Below are 21,719 nucleotides of genomic sequence, written 5' to 3' on the forward strand. Positions count from 1 at the left end.
CACAACAGTAGTGCAGTTGAAAGATACAAAATTGCTATGAATTTCAAAATAAATGAATGGTACAAAACACAGGAATAATGAGGAAGCATTCATGGGTTCATGAGCCATTGAGAAATCTAAGGGAAGAAACTGTTCCTGAATTGTTCTGTGGGTCTAAAAGTGGCTTGCTCCTTCTCATCAATGGTAGAAATGAAAGAGAGTATGCTCCAGGTAGTGAGGGCCCTTAGTGACAGATGCTACCTCCTTGAGAACATAAGACCATCAGATATAGGAGCAGAATTAGGCTGTTTGCTCTGCTATGTTATCACAGCTGATCCAATTTTCCTCTCAGCCCCAATTTCCTGCCTTCTCCCCCATCCCTTCATGCCCTAACCGCTCAAGAATTCATCAACCTGTGTCTTCAATATACATAAAGACTTGGTTTTCACAGCTGCCTGTGGCAAAGAATTCTTGCAGATGTTATTGATGGTGCCCATAAGAGAGTTGGCCTTGTCAACAGACTGCTGTGCTCCTGTGCATGAGCAGGAGACTAAAGGAATAAAGATCATATGTAGGCAGATGGGATTAGTTAGACTGGCACTATAGTCAGTGTAGACATAATGGGTTAAAAGTACTTGTTCCTGTTCTATACTATCTAATATTTTTAAAGTGCATGGTGGATAAAAAGCTTCTCATTTCTTGACAATTCTGGATGTGAATTTAATGAATTAATGTTAAATTTTGATACAGTTCTTCTGGAACTGTAACAAAATTCAGAAACAATCACGAACTGAAACCAGGACTAATAGAACACTTATTTACAAATTTCAGAGCAAAATGCATCTAATATCTTATAAAAACCTATAATGCTTACCAGAAGATTTGAACTAGGTTAGAAGGAGACAAGATCAACCCTTGTCATTCAAAGTTCAAAGTCCACAGGGAATTTATTATTACAGTGCATGGATGTTATGATACCCTATTCTCATTTTCTTATAAGCATTTACAGAAAAAAGGTAAAAGCATAAAGTTTTATGAAAAACTATACATAGCCGAAGGCAGACAAACAACTAAAAGAAAACAAAAGAAAGATGAGCAAATAAAAATAACAAACATGAAGGATTCTGCAGATGTTGGAAATCCACAGCAGCACTCGGAAAATGCTGGGAGAATTCATCAGGTCAGGCAGCATCAATGGAACTGAATAAATAGTCGATGTTTTGGGGCAAGACCCTTCATCAGGACTGGAAAGGAAGGGGAGAGATGTCAGAATAAGAAGGTGTGGATGGAGGGGAAGGAAGATAAACCGGAATGTGATCAGTAAAGCCAGGTGGGTGGAGGAGGGGTGATGAAGTTAGAAGCTGGGAACATGATAAGTGGAAAAGGCAAATGTGCTGGTGAAGAGGGAATCAGATAGAAGAGGAGAGTGGTCATGGAAGAAAGGGAAGGAGGAGGGACACAGGGGGAAGATGACAGGTGGTTGAGAAGAAGTAAGAGGTCAGACTGGGGAAATAAAAAAGAGGGTAGGTGGAGGGGAAAAATTACCAGAAGTTCGCAAAATCGATGCCAAATAAAAATTATACTGAGGACAGGAGTTGTAGAAGTAATTGAAAATGAGCTTATAGTGCAGAGAATCAGTTCAAACTGAAGAACAGGTCGAAGCGAATGAAGTTATCCACAATAGTTCAGAGCCTGATGATTACCTAGAATATGATCGTATGGAAACTAAGGCTTTCCCACCTCCTGCCCAGTGGTGGTAGTGAGAAGAGTGAGTGCATGGCCTGAATGGATGCAACTGTCTTGTGGCAGTGGCCCATGTGAATGTGCCCAGTGTTGGGGTGGGCTTTCCCTGTGATAGACTAGGCTGTATCCTGCACTTTCTGTAGACGTCCCCATTTCTGTACATTGGTTGCATAACACGCATAACCAGTCTCCACACTGCATCCACAGAAGCCTGTCAATGTTTTTGGTAACATACCAAATCTATGCAATTTCTAAGAATATAAAGGCACTACGGTGCCTTCTTTGTAACGTGTTGCCCATTGCAAGGGCCACGTGCAGAAGGATTACAGCAGCTCTTTATTCTCAATAGAATATCAACTGTGGTTCTAGCTCAGGTCTTTCTGACACAATGGAGACCTAACTTACGGAGAGCCTGGACATATAAATGAGCATTTGGGAGACTGGCAGGCTGATAGCATGGCGGCTTCAGGACCTCATGCACGTTCTGTTATATGAGAACTCTGTAGACATATGCAGACATATCTGAATGGTTTAGTTAAGCACCCTGGTTTAACTACACATCACCCTTGTTAGCCCTATGTTCTTTAATTAAGTATATTGCCAGTTGACCACATTTACAACTTGCAACTGTTGAGGTTACAGAAAGTCCACGGGAACAGAGTCCTGTCATAACTAGAGAGGACATGCAATTGTGTTTAACATGACAGAGCACTGAACTTACGACATGCAGGTTTCTGAGAAGGCGTATGATGAGCTAGCCTTTATTAGTTGGGGAATTGACTTCAAGAAACATTTGGTAATCTTGCAGCTCTATAAAATTCTGGTTAGACCGCACTCGGAGTATTGTGTTCACTTCTGGTCACCGCATTACAGAAAGGCTGTGGAAGCTTTAGAAAGGGCACAGAGGAGCTTTACTTGGACTCTCACAGCTACCTGGACTATTCCTCTTCCCACCCTGTCTCTTGCAAAAATGCCATCCCCTTCTCGCAATTCCTCCGACTCCGCTGCATCTGCTCTCAGAATGATGCTTTTCATTCCAGGATGAAGGAGATGTCTTCCTTTTTTAAAGAAAGGGGCTTCCCTTCCTCCACCATCAACTCTGCTCTCAAACGCATCTCTCCCATTTCACACACATCTGCTCTCACCCCATCCTCCCGTCACCCCACTAGGGATAGGATTCCCGTTGTCCTCAACTACCAGCCCACCAGCCTTCGGGTCCAACATAAAATTCTCCCTAACTACCGCCACCTCCAATGGGATCCCACTACCAAGCACATCTTTCCCTCCCCCTCTCTTTCTGCTTTCCGCAGGGATTGCTCCCTATGCGCTTCCCTTGTCCATTCGTCCCCCCCCCCCCCCTTACCTTCCCACCGATCTCCCTCCTGGCACTTAAACTTGTAAACGGAACAAGTGCTACACCTGCCCTTACACTTCCTCGCTCACCACCATTCAGGGCCCCAGACAGTCCTTCCAGGTGAGGTGACACTTCACCTGTGAGTCGGCTGGTGTGGTATACTGCATCCAGTGCTCCCGGTGCTGCCTTCTATGTATTGGTGAGACCCGACGCAGACTGGGAGACCATTTTGCTGAACACCTACATTCTGTCCGCCAGAGAAAGCAGGATCTCCAAGTGACCACACATTTTAATTCCATGTACAATTCCCATTCTGATATGTCTATCCATGACCTCCTGTACTGTCAAGATGAAGCCACACTCGGTTGGAGGAACAACACCTTATATTCTGTCTGGGTAGCCTCCAACTTGATGGCATGAACATTGATTTCTCTAACTTCCATTAATGACCTTCCTCCCCTCCTTACCCCATCCCTTATTTATTTATGTACTATTTTCCCCTTTTTCTCTCTCTCTCTTTTCTCTCTCTGTCCCTCTCACAATAACTCGTTGCCTGCTCTCTATCTCCCTCTGGTGCTCCCCTCCCCCTTTCTTTCTCCCTAGGCCTCCCGTCCCATGATACTCTCCCTTCTCCAGCTCTGCATCCTTTTTGCCAATCAGGTTTCCAGCACTTAGCTTCATCCCTCCCCCTCCGGTCTTCTCCTATCATTTCGCATTTCCCCTCCCCCTCCTACTTTCAAATCTCTTATTATTTCTTCTTTCAGTTAGTCCTGACGGAGGGTCTCAGCCCGAAACATTGACTCTACTTCTTCCTATAGATGTTGCCTGGCCTGCTGCGTTCCACCAGCATTTTGTGTGTGTTGCTTTACTAGAATGCTGTCTTATGAAGAAAAATTCAGTGAGTTGGGATTTTGCTAAGGTTTACTACCATGTAGTATCAGCTTTTCCCACTTCTGTTCCTCCGGATGTGGTTTCTCGTTGGATGGACAAGATCAGGGAACTATCCATTCCAAACTGCTTGTTGCTTCAAGGACATGAAGTTATCTATTGAGCAATAAAAGGACAGAAACAATACATTTTTATCATATTTTATATTTGGCCATGTAGAATTTGCAAGTCAGAATCCTTTAACACAGATAACATTGAGGATTTTGCTCTCAGAGCTGAACAAAAATGTTTACCACATTGAGGTAGTCTCATATATCTATCATTATCGTCTTTATCATTCTGTTGTCACTTTCCCAGGCTGTTAGTTTCTTGATATCTCACAGAATCTGCCATCTATTTGTATGCAACTTATATATCAGGGGTTCCCAGCCTGGGATCCACAGATCCCTCGATTAATAGTTGGGCTTCATGGATAAAAAGGTTGGACTTTCAATCAGGTTTTAACTTCATTGTGGAATGGACCAGATAGGTCAGACTATAGCTCGTTCACACTTCAAGATACATCCTTTAATGCTATAAATCTAGATGGTATGGGAGTTCTGTTTTGATGGGTTTGCAGAATAACTTAATCAAAATTTGCATATGCCCAACTGAAATTCTCTTGCCTTTTCCAAGGATTTGAACAGGTGAATTTCAAGAGTGTGACTTGTGGTTATAACTGAAATGAACTGAAGTGAACAGAGACCAGTTGTTAACTGTAGTCCTGTTATTGACTGTGTTACAAAAGAGATAGTGCAGTGCAATTTCACGCAATGTGTATTAGCATTTATACTGTTTAAAGTTTTTTTAATCCTTTGTCGTTTTTGTAATTATTTTTACTGGAAGATTTTTGATTATCTGAATAAGATATTTCCATGATATTTGAATAAATTAGCATCGAAGAAACAGCAACAGGGAAATAAATTAATAATAAAATTGTGGAATCTATTTGTTTTTAAATTGTGGCCCTTCCAGCAAAGCCAGCAGATTTTTTCACAACTCTAGTTTACCTGATGAAGGTACTCTCGTAGGGAACAGAGCAGCATCACCTAGACGAACTGATGTTAAATGAACAATGACATAAGACCATAAGATATTGGAGCAGAATTAGGCCATTTGACCCATAGAGTCTTCTCTGCCATTTTATCGTGGCTGATCCAATTTTCCTCTCAGCCCCAATCACCTTTTCCCCATATTTCTCATGCCCCAACCAATCAAGAATCTATCAACCTCTGCCTTAAATATACATAAAGATTTGGTTTCCACAGATTCATCTCTCTGGCTAAAGTAATTCCTCCTCAGCTCTGTTCTAGAAGGACACCCCACTATTTTCAGACTGTATGTGTGGTCTTAGGCTCTCCCACCAGAGGAAGCATCCCCTCCTCATCCACTCTATCAAGGCCTTTCTCCATTCGATAGGTTACAATGAGGTCACACCTCATTCTTTTGAATTCTACAGATACAGTCCCAGAGCCATCAAACACTATTCATATGATAAACCATTCAATCCTGAAATTATTTTTGTGAAGCTCCTTTGAACACTCTCCAGTTTCAGCACTTCCTTTCTAACATATCAGGCCCAAAACTACTCACAATACTCCAAGTGAAGCCACACCAGTGCTTTATAACATTTCAACATTACATCCTTGCTTTCATATACTAGCCATCTTGAAATTAATGCTAACATCATATTTGCCTTCCGTACAATAGATCAATCTGCAAATAGCCTTTTAGGAATCCTGCACAATGACTCCCAAGTCCCTTTGTGCCTCAGTATTTTGAATTTTCTCTACATTTAGAAAATAGTCAACCTTTTCAATTCTTCAAGCAAAGTGCATGACCATACTCCTCCTGACACTATATTCCATTTGTCATTTCTTTGCCCATTCTCCTAATTTGTCTAAGTCCTTCTGCAGTCTCTCTACTTCCTCAAATCTACCTGCCCCTACACCCATCTTCATATTGTCTACAAACTTTGCGACAAAACCACAAATCCCATTATCCAAATCATTGATATAAGAGAATCAGTCCCAACACAGACCCCTGGGGAACATCACTAGCCACCGGCAGCCAACCGGAAAAAGCTCCCTCTATTGCCACTCTTTGCCTCCTGCCATTCAATCGTTGCTTTATCCATGCAAGTATCTTTCCTGTAATACCATGGGCTCATAGCTTGCTAAGTAGCCTCATGTGTTGCACCTTGTCAAAGGCCTGGTGAAAATCCAAATGCACATCATCAATCGATTCTCCTTTGTCTATCCTGCTTATTGATTTTTCAAATCATTCCAACAGATTTTTCAGGCAAGATTTTCCTTTGAGGAAAACATGCTGACTACAACCTATTTTATCATGTCTCCAAGTACCCTGAGACTTCATCGTTAATAACCAACTCCAATACCTTCCCAACCACTGAGGTCAGAATAACTGCCCTGTAGCTTCAAGAACAGTCTCCCTCAATTCTTGAAGTTAAGTGGCATTTGCAATTTTCCAGTCTTTCAGAACCATTTCAGAACCCAGTGATTCTTGAAAGATCATTACTAATGCCTACACAATCTCTTCAGCCAGTTCCTTCAGAACTTTAGGGTGTATAGCATCTAATCCAGGTGACTTATCTACCTTCAGACCCTTCAGTTTCCCAAGAACCTGCTCCCTAGTAATGGTAGTTTCACACACTTCATGACCCCTGAAACCTGGAACTTCCACATACTGCTAGTGTCTTCCTCAGTGGAGACTGATGTAAAAAAAAACTTACTCAGTTTGGCCACCAGTTCTTTGTGCCCTTTACTACCTCTGCAGCAATATTTTCTAGTGGTCAGATATCCACTCTCAACTCTCTTTTTCACTATGTATCTGAAGAAACTTCTCCTACCCTCTTTAATATTATTGGCTACCTTACTTTCATATTACATCTTTACCTTCTTAACAACTTTTTTAGTTGCCCTTAGTTTTTAAAAGCTTCCCAATCCTGGAACTTACCACTAATTTTTGCACTATTATATGCCCTCTTTGGTTTTTATGTTGGCTTTGCCTTCTCTTGTTAACCATGGCTTGTCATCTTTCCTTTAGAATACTTTCTTTTCAGAATATATATATCCTGGCCCTTCAGAATTGGTTCCAAAAATTTCAGACATTACTGCTCAACCATCATCCCTGCCAGTGTTCTTTTCCAATCAATTCTGGCCAACTCATCTCTCCTCTGTAATTCTCTTTACTCCACTGCAATACTGATACATCTGGTTTTAGCTTCTCCATCCCCATCCAGATGGCACATACTTTGGGATTGATCCCTAGTGCTTTTGTCCTTCCTGGTGCTGGAGTCTCCAAGTGAGTAAATAGAATGAAACTTGTAGATGGTACATATTGCAGTCCTGGTATGTAGTTGGGTATTTGGCTGAGAACAGCAGTTGCTGGTTGTGAATGTGCCATATTCATCCGGGTGGGGGTGGGGGGGCAGGGGAATAACCCAAATCACATTTGGAAAGGGAACTGGCCTAATTAGGAATTGAAATCAGGTTGTTGAGTTGAAAGTCCAGCTTTCTACCACCGAGGACTGTGAGGGAACCAAATTGCAGAAACCGTGTTGCAGACAAGAGTTAATGAGCAGATTCAAAAGCATGTTTAACTTTATTGTAGCCAAGATAGGCAAAAACTATGCATGGACAACAACAGGCAACCAGTCCAACTCAAAAATGCAGTAATCTGAACACAAATTCAGTAATCCAAGATCCTGATACACAAGCAAGATACAGAAATGGCAGACAGTAAACAGATATTAAAAACACACACAGACAGAAAAGGACTCAAAAAATCCCAGAGGCTCTTACTACTTACAATATCACACTCTCAGACTGAACTAAGTAACCACAGCTTAAACAGGAAGCACAGTTTAAATACACAGATGTTAATTGGTAACATCTGCAGTCAATGATCAATTAATAAGAAAGTCCAATCAGTCCTGGAAAAAACCCTCAGGGACTATGTTTGCTCCTGCTGGCAAACCCCAGAATAGATCAGAGTCCTAACACCTTTAGGATGACAAATACCTTAGTAAGACCTCTTGAAAGCCAAAGTTCCCAAGCTGGCATTTAACAGAGAATGTGCACTGTTTAAAGGTCTTTGCTCAAATCTACTATTTCAAACTAAAGTTGTTCGATTGTTTTCAACTGCACTCTAGTGTCAGATTTTTTCTGCAGGTTCCTGAGATATCAGCAATACAGCATAATATTATTACTTGTCTCTCCATCAGGGGTAATAAAGGGAATTTTTATAGGTATTGAGGCAAAATTAACATGGAATTAGTGTCTATTACATATTCTAGAGATCTTATCAACAAATAAATTGCAATTGATATGCATTGTCTTTGATTTCTGTATCACTGGTAGATGTTCAGGCATGAGATGATGTTAAATTTGTGCTTCTCTGTAGATAATTAGACCATAAGATACACGAAGGAGCAGAATTCAGCCATTTGGCTCACTTGTCAGCTCTGCCACTTCATCATGCTGATCTGTTTGCCTCTCAGTCACAATCTCCTGCCTTCTCCCTATATCTCTTCATGCCCCAACTAATCAAGAATCTATCAACCTCTGCCTTAAATATATCAAATAGCTTGGCCTTCACAGCTGCCTGTGGCAACAAATTCCACAGATTCGCCATTCTCTGGCTAAAGAAATTCCTCCTCACCTCCATTCTAAAAGGACATTCCTCTCTTCTGAGGCTGTGTCCTCTGGTCTTAGTCTCTCCCACTACAGAAAACACCCTTTCTGCATTCTCTTTATCATGGCCTTTCACCATTCAATGAGGTGCCACTTCATTCTTCTGAATTGCAGCGAGTACAGGTCCACACCCATCAAATGCTCCTCATATGATAAGCCTTTCAATCCTGGAAACATAATTATGAACCTCTTTTGAACCCTTTCCAATGTCAACACATCTTTTCTTAGATAAGGTGCTCAAAACTGCTCACAATATTCTAAGTGAGGCCTCTCCAGCCCTTCAACATTGCATCTTTGCTTTCATATTCCAGTCCCCTCAAGAAGAATGCTAATATTGCATTTGCCTACCTCACCACTGACCCACCCTTTCAAATTAACCTTTAAAGAATCCTACATGAGGTCTCCCAAGTTCCTTTGCACTTCAGATTTTCGAATTTTCTCACCATTTAGTAAATAGTCAACACTTCTATTTCTTCTACCACAGAGCATGACTATACATTTCCTAACATTGTATTCATTCTGCTACTTCTTTGTCCATCTTCCTAATCTGTCTAAGTCCTTCTATAGCCTCCCTGATTCCTCAATGCTTCCTGCTCCTCCACCTATCTTCATATTGTCCATAAACGTGGCCACAAAGCCATCAATTCCGTCATCCAAGTCATTGACATTTAACGTAAAAAGAATTGGTCCCAACACAGAACTCTGCGGAACAGCACTAGTCACCAACAGCCAACCAGAAAAGGTTCCCTTTATTCCCACACTTTGCCTCCTGCCAATTAGTTAATGCTTTATCCATGCTGGTATCTTTCCTGGTATATCCTGGGTTCTTAACTTACTAAGCAGCTTCATGTGTGGCTACTTGTCAAAGGCCTTCTGAAAATCACAACAGGTAGTGATTCTCCTTTGTCTATCCTTTGTGGGGGTCTGGAATGCACTGCCTCGGAAAGCAGTGGAGGCCAATTCTCTGGATGCTTTCAAGAAGGAGCTAGATAGGTATCTTATGAATAGGGGAATCAAGGGATATGGGGACAAGGCAGGAACCGGGTATTGATAGTAGATGATCAGCCATGATCTCAGAATGGCGGTGCAGGTTCAAAGGGCCGAATGGTCTACCTCTGCACCTACTGTCTATTGTCTAGCCTGCTCGTTATTTCTTCTAAGAATTCTAACAGATTTGTCAGACAAGGTTTATCCTTAAGGAAACCATGTTGACTATGGTCTATTTTATCATGTGCCTCCAAGGACCTCAGGTGACATTTTCAACTGTCTATTCCTCCAGAACCATGCCAGCATCTACTGATTCTTGAGAGATCATTACGAATGCTTCCACAATCTCTTCAGCCACCTCTTTCAGAACCCTCGAGTGTTACTATCTGGTCTAGGTGACTTATCTATCTTCAGACCTTTTATTTACCCAAGTACCTTCTCCCTAGAAATGGCACCTTCAATCACTTTTGCCCTCCCCCTCCCAAAACTCACAAAATTCCGGCATACTGCTAGTGTCTTTCATGGTGAAGATCGATGCAAAGTACTTATTCAGTTCATCCACCATTTACTTGTCCCCAAATCTACCTTCCGGCATCATTTCCAGCAGTCCTAGATCTGCTCTCACTTCACTTTTACACTTTACATATCTGAAGAAACTTTTGGTATCCTCTTTAATATTATTGGCTAGCTTGCTTTCGCTATTCCATCTTTTCTGTCTTTATGACATTTTTAGTTGCCTTCTGTTGGTTTTTTAAAGATTCCCAATCTTCTAATTTTCTACTAACTTTTGCTCAATTGTGTGCCCTCGCTTTGGTTTTTATGTTGCTTTGACTTCTCTTGTCAGCCACGATAGCATTATCATGCCTTTAGGATTCTTAAGAACATAGAAAACCTACAGCACAATACAGGCCCACAAAGCTGTGCCGGACATGTCCTTACCTTAGAAATTACCCACTATTTTTCTGAGCCTCATGTACCTGTCCAGCAGTCTTTTAAAATACCCTATTGTATCCACCTCCACCACCGTCGCTGGCAGCCCATTCAACGCACTCACCACTCTCTGTGTAAAAAACATACCCCTGACATCTCCTCTGTACCTACTTCCAAGCACCTTAAAACTGTGCCCTGTCATACTAGCCATTTCAGCCCTGGGAAAAAGCCTCTGAGTATCCACATGATCAATGCCTCTCATCATTTTATACTCCTCTATCAGGTCACTGCTCATCCTCTGTCACTCCAAGGAGAAAAGGCCAAGTTCACTCAACCTATTCTCATCAGGCATGCTTCCCAATCCAGGCAACATCCTTGTAGATCTCCTCTGCATCCTTTCTATGGTTTCCACATCCTTCCTATAGTGACGCGACCAGAATTGAGCACAGTACTCCAAGTGGGGTCTGACCAGGGTCCTATATAGCTAATTCTTCTTCTTCCTTGGGATGTATCTACCCTGCGCTGAATTGCTCCCAGAAACTCCAGCCTTCGCTGCTCTTCCATCATCCCTGCTAGTATTTCCTTCCAATCAATAATGCTTCATACAACTTGGAAGATACTTTCTTATATCATTGAAGATCACTTTGATTCATCAAGATAATCTGTATTCTCTGTGATATTTGATGGATTGAAGAACCTAGTCCCAGCTGTGGTAGCAAAAGCCTGCCTTCCTCAGAACAGGTGCAGGATTTAGGTTGCTCATGACTATCTCAGGGCAAGGACAAAGAACTCATTGTGTTATGCTCTGTAGTGTCATAGAGTCAAGAACCATACAGCATGGAAACAGGTCCTTCAGCCCAACTGTGTTGCGCGGCAAGCTAATCCCCTTGCCCATGTTCGGTCTTCTGCAGGAATCCAGCTGCATTTCTCTACAGGCATCCTGAGGTCAAGCACTAGTGCAGGCTTATGCTGACAGCAGTGCCTTATACTCTACCAATTACACTCAAAGCAACCCCTGCATTGTACTAATGGACACTTCTCAAGTATAAAGGGCAGGTCAAATTTCCTAGATCCAATAACTCTACCAATAGCCTGAATCATCTTTAAACTGGTGAAACTATAGATGTTCCCATTGAAACAAATGAGAAAATTAATCTCAATTAAACTTTACTATTTTCTGATCTAGCAATAGTCCATAGCTAGAGTCAGAAAATAGTTATGTTTAAATCAAATTAATTCCCCCATTTCTTTCAATTGGGACAGCTGTAGCTGAAAAAGATTTACCTCAACAAGGAATTTGTCAATAATTTAACAATCTGATTGTAAAACTCTTAGTCCTTCATTGCTAAGACAGCATCAGATGAGCACCAAAAGATGTGTTGATTATCTTCCAATTTCTATCTTACTAGTTCACTTTGAAAGGTATTGGACAAATCTTGTGTTCCCCCATAATCACTAACTGAATGGCGAATAGGCCATTTAAGTTTTTCTTGTGAGTCTGGGTTCCAGCACATGAAAGAAGCAGAACAAAAAATAAGGTTTGCCTTCAAGTTGTACTTGGAGGGAGTGAACAATCTGTGCAAACACCAAATGGTTTTGACAGCAACTGAAACCTAACTTTAAAGGCCAATACTCAAACTACATTACTGACCTTCCCTAAGATCTGTACCCTCACAACTTCTCATACCTTTTTGCTCCTCGAGGACTAGACCATCATTACCATCCTCAACTAGGTATCTCAGGGTCACTCCAGGCTGCTACTAATCTTTCACTATTGCATAAAGGAGTTCATCTCAATCCTGTATTCAAGGCAAAAAAAACACATTTATTTCTTCTTTCTGTTAGAGCACAAACATCTGCCTACTCAGCAAACTTCCCAAAAGTGCTAGCAATCAAATACTGCACTCGTGACTTTTGAGAAACCTCCCAGAAGTTTCCTACCAGGGGCACTTGGGTTTAGGCCCGGATGGTTTGAGGCCTTTACACATAAAGAACTTGTCCTCTTTAAACACTGTTTTCCCTCTGACTCCTCAGAACTATTCTCACACCTAGCATCATCTATTCATTCAGTACTAACAATCCCCTGTTGCTGGAGGATTGTTGTTTGTGCAATGTTATGTCCCTTTAAGATCTGAATACCAAGGTCACATGTGTTTCATTATGAAATCTGAAAGAAATTCCAATAGCTGGGGTAACCTCACTGAAACTGACAATGTTAGTTTAGTCTTGGCTTTGAATCTGGATTCTTAACGTTTTCTGCAAACCTTGCAGATGAACTGCTCTATGCCACTTTCATAAGCAGTAATTGGGTGACACACAGCAGTGCTTAAAGCCAAAAATGTCTCAGAGTACTTTTTAGGTCATTCCAAGGAGCTAGAAGGTCCTCCAAAGACAGTGAAAGCAGAGATTAATGCAAGGAGTGTGGACCAATGATGCAAAAAAAAACAGTAGCACACATTAATTGGTAATTAAGTAGGTTAATTGGTCATTGTAAACTGTCCTATGACTGATTAGAGTTAAAACAGGGTTGTCAGGGGTTGTTGGAGTGACATGGCCCAAAGAGCCTTCTCTATGCTGTATCTCTAAGCAAAAACAAAACACCACGAAGGTCAGGATTATTGACAAGTGTAGGCGTAAATGTTATTTGTTATCAACTGCACTTGTTGGCTCATTCACTGCACAAAGTACCACACGCTTATAATTCACCTTCTGAAAATCTCTACCTCGAATGACTAATATAACATCGATACGTTTCACAAGCTCCCATACTGCAAGGCTCATACTCACATCTCACATTGTACATATAACCTGCTGATAAATCAGGAGCCGTCATCCAAACACACTACGCAACACATACTTATATTCTCTCTCTATCTTGTGGGACAAGCTGAGATATCATTATTCATATTGATTACTGGTGCCCCAGGATTAAAATTCTCAATATTATATTCAAATACCTCAATGTCCTTTCTCCTTGCATTCCAAGAAACATCTCTGGCCTTACAATCGACAAGAAGCCTGCATTCCAGGAAATCTGACTTCTTGGCCAACCCAGTTTTAATTGTTCCTTCTCTGGGGAAATGCACCCTCAGATATTAGAGAGAAATTTTTTTATATCTGCACACCTTTGAGATACAGGAAGAAACTGGAGCACCCATATGATCACAGAGAGAATTGTCCATACAGACAACTCTTGAGGTCAGGAATGAGGCTGGGTTACTGGGCTACTAGATGTCTGTTGTGCCACCCTTTTGTTTGATGGTATGAAGTGCAATATGATAATTTGCTATTAAATTTATAAAATGAATGGACATTATTAGCCTTGTATAATTTTAAGAGGATGAATGTTGTAATGTGAACAAAGTCACCAGAAAGACACTGTAGCTAGTGGATATAGTGGCAATAGAAACAAGCTGCAGGCATCATGTTGAGACTCTTTGGAGAAAGAGGCCTGTTTGTCCTAATATACACGACATTTTATATGCTAAAAATCAAAGGACAATTCTATAGTTAAAATGCTTCCTTTGAATTACATATAATTTTCACATCTCCTTCTTTGCACCCACACTCCAGACACCCAAAATGATAGACAACTAGCATTGTCTAGTTTTCAACTAACTGGGTCCACAGCTCCAGGAAACTCTTGTCCAGGGCTGCATTTTAAACTTAATCTACAATTCATGTCCAGGTCTAAGGATTGGTTGCTGGTGCTGAAGTTAATATTTTGTTACATAATCTAATTCCAGAATATGCTCCAATAAGAAAATATCAAATTAGCTCTTGTTCTGAATGTAGAAAATGCATCATAGTAGGTTTGGAATCAAATAGCTAAATATTATTAATATATTGAGCCAAAAAGCAACATTCACAAAATTCTTAAACTTCAGAGATAAAACTATCACTTTTACTTCAAGTGCTGAAGCTCCTGAGCCTCTATCCTCGTTTACTTTGGCTTATTTTATCATTCCACAATGGTACAATGTCTGGTCTAATGAGATTAAGGCAAACTCCTTGTACATCTGCCTGCAAAAATTAATTAGACATTCAAGCATCTGTCCTTTTCTTTTCAAAATAGACAAATGTGCGTTCCTGAGAGTGACTGTTGTAACAAAATCTGACTCCATTTACAACAACTAAGCACTAAAGTATAACACATCATTCTGCACCATTTTAGCAAACATACATTCTACATTGAAGACTGTTACTCTCAAAAATAGATAGAATAGGAGACAGAAAAATTCAAAGCTGATTCCACCATTCTCTAAGCACAGTCAAGGTCAAAGTTGAGTTTATTGTTATATGCACAAGTACATGTACACACAGGCACAATGAAAAACTTAATTGCATCACAGACACAAAGCACTGGATGCATAATATATCCCATGGGGTAAAAACAGAAAATAAACATAAACTAAACACATTATTACAGGAAAGACCACAATTATTTATTTATTTTTACTTATTTAGTGATACAATGCGGAGTAGGTGCTTCCGGCCCTTTGAGCTATGCTATCCCAGCACCCCACAACCCCAATCAAGCATAAACTAATTATGGGACAATTTATAATGACCAATTAATCTACCTGGTACACCTTTGGACTGTGAAAAGAAACTGGAGGAGCCAAAGAAACTCCACGGAGAGAACATAGAAAGTCTCCTTACAGAATGGTGCTGGAATTGGACTCCAAACTCCAGAATGCCCCAAGCGGTAATAGCTTTGCACTGACTGCTACACTACTATGGAACTTGTTAGAACAACTTCATTGCATCGTTGTCAAAATGGTTAGGGTGTTGCTACACCCTGATAGTGAAATAGCAGTTCTTGAAAAAGGTGGTGTTGGAAATAGAGCAAGAGGTTATGCACACATTCTTGAGACGCACCTATGTTGATGATCAGTAAGGAGACGTTGTTACTAATTGAGATCTGCAGGTGAGAAATTTGAGGATCCAGTTGCAGAGTGAGGCAAAGCAGTCCGGATCCTGAAGCTCGATGATAGTTTGGATGGGATATTGGTGCTGAGCATGAAATTGTAGTCAATGAACAGCAGGCTGACAATTATGGTCCTGTTTTCCAAATACGGTAGTTCAGAGCAGAGTGAAGAGCCAGAGAAATCACATCTGCTGTTGTTGTCATACAGAGCCAGTGAATACAGGCTCTTGCCCACATGCAAGAACTACCCCACAATTATTCATTGTTCCATGACAAACAACTTATGCATGGTTCCATAAACAAGCTCTCCCACATGCTTACTGAACACCCTGTGATTACAGACTTCCTCCTGATGACTTAATTGCTCTTGATCTATACAGAGCCACCAAATGTTACGCATGATCAAAATGTTTCCACATGGTCATTGCAGTTCCCATGATGAACAGCTCATCACCAGTTCTGCTGGATCACTTACTGGCCCTCTCCTATGATCAATGGCTCTTTCCATGGATGACTAACTCTTATGTGATTGCTCTTTCTACTGTATGATCACTGACTTACCTGTGGTCACCAGATCCGCCCTGGAATTATTGCTATCAGCCTTCCTCCCAGGATTATCAAAACCCCAATAATCACCAAGAACATCTGGTCATCTCATCTCAGATCTATCCAGTGCATATCTCTAAGCTGCTGAACTATTCCTTCCTCTGTTCCCTCTCATGCTCCTGCACACAAATTTCCACACATCCACCTTTGATCTGCCCTCCCACCTCTCCTTCTGATATCTTTCTGAACATTGCAGTAATCTCTTCTGCCTCTCCAGTCTCCATCCTTACCTTACAATCTCTTCCCAAGAAGCACAAACTTGTCAACTGTGCTGACATCCAGGCAGTGAAGCTGTTAACAAAAAGACCCATCAATCGCAGACTTAAAAGACCAACTGCAAGTGGAATTTCAGGTGAGGTCTCCTTCCTCATGCTTGCCAATCCCACCCAAGTAGATGACATCTTGTTTTAAGTTATTTATTTTTTATGAACTGATCATCACTGGAAGGTCACCTTGGTAGTGTAGCAGTTAGCACGACATTATAACGCTCAGAGTGTTCTGGAGTTTATTCTAGCACCTTTTTGTAAGGAGTCTCTGCTCATCCTCCCTGTGGAATGTATGGGTTTTCCTCAGGTACTCCCTTTTCCTCCCATTATCCAAAGACATACTGTACCAAGTAGGTTAATCAGTCATTGTAAATTGTCCCGTGATTAAGTTAGGGTTAATCAGAGTCATGGGGTTGCTCGGATGGCATGTCTTGAAGGGCTTGGGGGGGCCTACTGTATCACTAAATGAAAAAGAAAGAAAGAATTTTGAAGCAAAGTGGCACACTAGATCAATTCCTATTCAGCAGCATTGGTGAGTTGAATGCCACATATAGGCCACTCCAGAGAAGAGGACAGATTCCTTCTCTGAATGTTATTATTGAAGCAGCTGGATTGTTTCAACAATCCTGCATTTAGTAGCCATTATAACCCGTGGATCAGTTGTTGTGTCTACAAATTCAGGTTAGTTAGCGAATGATCGGACTTGAACACAGGACACAGGGTTGTTGGTCTGATAACTTGATCTCTGTGCCACCATTATTTCTTATGTACAATAACTTAAAATGGGTTGTACTAGGTTAAGGGATGATTTAGCAGAGTTCAGCACAGTGGAAAGATCTGAAGAGTAAAAATAGAAAATAATTTTTCAAACAAATTAACAACCACAATATAATAAGTTCTGAAACTCTGAAAAATAGTCATGTTTCTTGAAGACTCTGAAGAGACCTCTTGTACACTGTGTTTCTGAAAGTTAAGAAATCTTGTATTTTTGACAGAAGCAGAAAATCCTTTCTCACTCCCATTCATCATGAAATTGAGTCAGCAGATAGATATACATCACAGATATATGCTACCTAAAAACCATGAAGTATTAGTTCAATGGATCATGCCTTTCTCCTGCCTGGTGGAAGACTGTGGATTCATCCATGATAGAGATGCCCTGTCATTCCAGTGGAGCAATGAGAGATTGCTATATGGCAGGAGGGACTATTTTTCTGAAGAGAGATCGAAATGAAATCCTGTCTGTTTTCAGAGGATTTGAATAAAAGCCTAGGACACACTCGTAATGACTTGGTCAAGATTTATATTCAGGTTCAGATTTATTCCAAACACATGTATATTGAAACATACAGTGAACTGTGTCATTTGCGTTAACAACCAACATACCTAAGTATTTTCTGGGACAGCATGCAAATGTTGCCACAGTTTTCAGCACCAACATAGCATGCCCATAATGCTTGGCAGAACAACAGAGAACACAATGTACAACAAAGCTGGAAGAAGGAAAGAAGCTCCCTCCCACTCGCCCATGCACACAGTACTATAACCCCAAGACAGGCTGCTTTCTTCAGCCTCCTGCCTGCAGCAGACTGTGGATTCACTGGCTCTGCCTTCCCCAGCGGACTCGCAGAGATTTGCAGACTCAAGCTCCGACTATCAGGCATCGACTGGACTAACAATCGATGTTTGGACTTCAATCTGCACCGCCAATCAACCTTCAAGCTTCGATCCAGACATCTGATCGACCTCTTGGGTTTCGATCTTTCATATCGACCTAGGACTCACAGATAATCACAAATGGAAACCTTGGATGAGGGCCCGAACTCCATGCCTCGAATGACAGATTCACTGACCCCAAAAGTTAGCCCTCAAACTCCAGTTGGCCCATACACTGGCCTTCAAACACTGAGCAGAGTCTGAGAATTAGACTTAAGACTCTGGACTGCCCTCCAATTCCCTCACATAACTGATCCCTAACTCCCCTCTCTGTCCTCAAACTCATCCCTATGGATCTAAAAAAAACCTAAAAACTAATTAATTCTAAGCCACAACATCGATTCAATCAATTCTCAATCAATAGCAATGCATAAATTATTTTGTATCATTGATTTTTGTGGAAGCTTTTGTGCGCGGAAATTGGCCAGATTACCACGCTGAATACATTTAAAGTGATCTGTAATTGCGAAGCAATTTAAGACATCCATAAATGAATATAAATGGTGCTATATGAATGCAGGACATTTTCTTCATATGTCTATCACTATTGGCACTGAGCTCAGCCAATGTGTCACTATTTTTTCCATGATGCTGCATTAGTCCTACAACAAAGAAAGCAATTGCACCCCATAGCAACGTTTAAACTGAGATTGCTGTTTAATTAAAAGCCCTTCAAAGCACATTGAAAAATCTATATTTCAAAAATAAAAAATCATTGTTTCAGTATTTGGATGTCCAATTCATTTGATTTTATTTTGCTATACAATTTATAGTTGCTATGAATTTGACTGGATCCCAGATGGATTCTTCTAATGAAGTAAAAATCACGCAACTGGAGAAAAGGTTGAATTAACTTTGCAGGGGCACTGCTATTCCTACTGTTATTGAATGTAACTGAATCTCAAGGTACACTTGATACAAATTTATTTACATTCATTAATGGCTAGCTTCCTAAAACTTTGTCCCCGCTGCCATGATATCATCTGTCTGCTGTATCCTCTGTCTCCAGCCGTTTCCAGTGCAGAACCCAGGTCCAGCTGCTTGCAATAAACAGCAAGAGTCAGATTTGCAAATTCAACAAAGACAAGGATGTTTAGAACCGTTAGTTCCTACTTCCTTTTCCTCTGAGAGCACAGGGTAAATATAATTTTAATTAGAAACCAGCTCTCAGAAATGCTCTCCATTTCCCACAAAACCAAGTGAATCATAAAGAGCTTATTTATATGTTTATATGAGCAAAGGAAGAATTTAAGGGCTCAGGAAATGTCAACTTCCATTTGTTGAAATTATGCACCACAGAAGGCACTTTCTAAAATTATACCAAACAGGTTGATTATACTGCTATTTGTGGATGCTTCATGCAGCTTAAACATTCTGGGAACATAAACCATTGCTGGCATTAATTATAGCTATGTAGTCTGCCATGTACCAGGGACATTACTAATTTATTTTAATCAGTTCCAGAGGGATTAGCTCTTCTCCCACCTGCAGCTGCTTATTGTCCTCAGTTCAGCTTAGGAGAGGTCTGTGAATAAGAGTTGAAGGGACAAATCTTTTGCTGGTGTCACATGCTCTTCAGATTCCCGAGTTAAGTTTTCAGTTCAGCCAAGTTCATTTTATTTTGTATTTGTAAGGGTTAAATAATGATAAATAAACACCTGAATAATTGCTGTGGGGAACCGAACTGACATTTATATTATTTTAGCACAAACACAAGAAAGTCTGCAGATGCTAGAAATCCAAAGCAGCACACACAGAACGCTAGAGGAACTCAGCAGGTCAGCCAGCATCTATGGAAAAGAGTAAACAGTCAACATTTCGGGCCGAGACCCTTCTTCAGGACTGAGGAGGAAGGGGGAACATTCCAGAATAAAAAGGTGGGGGGAGAGTCAAGAGGTTAGTTGGAAGGTGATTCGTGTGGCCAGGTGGGTAGGAGAGGTCAAGGGCTGGAGAAGGAAGAATCTGCTAGGAAAGGAGAGTGGACAATAGGGGAAAGGGACCCAGTGGAAAGTAATAGGCAGGTGAAAAGAAGTGAAAGGTCAGAATGGGAAATAGAGGAGTGGAGGGGCGTGAGGGAGAATTTGTTCACTGGAAGAAGATATCGATATTCATGCCATCAGATTGGAGGGTACCTAGATGGAAAATAAGTTGTTGGCCCTCCACCCTGAGAATGACCTCATCTTGACACAAGAGGAAACCATGGATTGGAACATCAGAACAGGAATGGGAATGGGAATTATAATGTTTGGCTACCGGCAATTGCCGATTATTTCAGCATTATTTTAACAGTTGTCTTACTGGAGAAGTCCTTACCTGGCTCAGATGGATTGGGATCCAGGCATCAGAGGTAAGTGGACTTTCTCTGACACACTGTGCTACCGATTCCCTGAAGTAAACTAATATTGCATTAATAGTTCAGCTGTTTGCTCAAGATTACTACGGGCAATGTTCCCTTCCAACACTCAGCTGACACCCCATTGTAATGCCAAGGGAATATTATATTTCCACAGGTGCCAACATTTGGAAAAGATATCAGACCAGAGTGCTTCCTGATCTTTGAAATGGATGTAAAATATCTTCTTTCACCCATTCGAAGGAAAACAGGCAGTTGTCCTTCATTGCCTGGCAAAAATCTATCCATATTATTAATATTACTGAAAAAATGTTCTTTATGGAAACTCAAGAAACTGCAGGATGCTGGAAATATAGAACGACAGTCAAAGCACTGGAGAAACTCATTGGTTCATAGCTGCTGCCTGATTTTGCTGATTTCCTCCAGTGCTTTGTATGTTCTTTCCTTTAAAGTTCAAAGTTCAAGTAAATTTTATTATCAAAGTACATAAATGTCACCATATACAACCCTGAGATTCATTCATCTGTGGGCATACTCAGCAATTCAATAGAAGCTATGACAGGATCTATGAAAGCTTAACTTGAATGCAGAAGACAACAAACTGTGCATATGCAAATATAGAGTGAATGAATAGCAATAAATAATGAGAACATAAGATAACAAGATAAAGAATCATGAAAGTGAGATCATTGGTTGTGGGGACATCTCAATGGATGGGCAAGTGAGTGTAGTTATCCCCTTTTGTTCAACAGCTTGATGGTTGAGGGGTCAATGCTGTTCCTGAAGCTAGTAGTGTGAGTACTGAGGCTCTTGTACCTTCTGCCTGTTGGCAGCAGTGAGAAAGTAGCATAGCCTGGTTGGTGAGGATCTCTGATGATGGGAAAGATCAGTTTTGAGATCTGGATGTCACTGACAATGCCTGCATATATTTTCCGTTCCCAATTGACCTTGAGTAGATAATCGTCTGCCACTTACTTGAAGGACAGAAGATCTCCCAATGAAGATACATGTGCAGAGTTATGACACAAGAGACTGCAATCAATGGGATCTGGAGTATCACATAAAATCTTGGTCCTATTCAGCAGTTCAGGGAGCTTTATGAAGGACAAAGCATGGTCACTGATTCACATTGAACTGAAAGCAGGGAGATAGCCAGTGTAATCATGTGGAGGGAGGGGAGGAACAAATGCTGGCAGGTGATAGGTGGATTCAA

The sequence above is a fragment of the Hemitrygon akajei genome, chromosome 2 (genome assembly GCF_048418815.1).
Source record: "Hemitrygon akajei chromosome 2, sHemAka1.3, whole genome shotgun sequence".
Taxonomy (NCBI): domain Eukaryota; kingdom Metazoa; phylum Chordata; class Chondrichthyes; order Myliobatiformes; family Dasyatidae; genus Hemitrygon; species Hemitrygon akajei.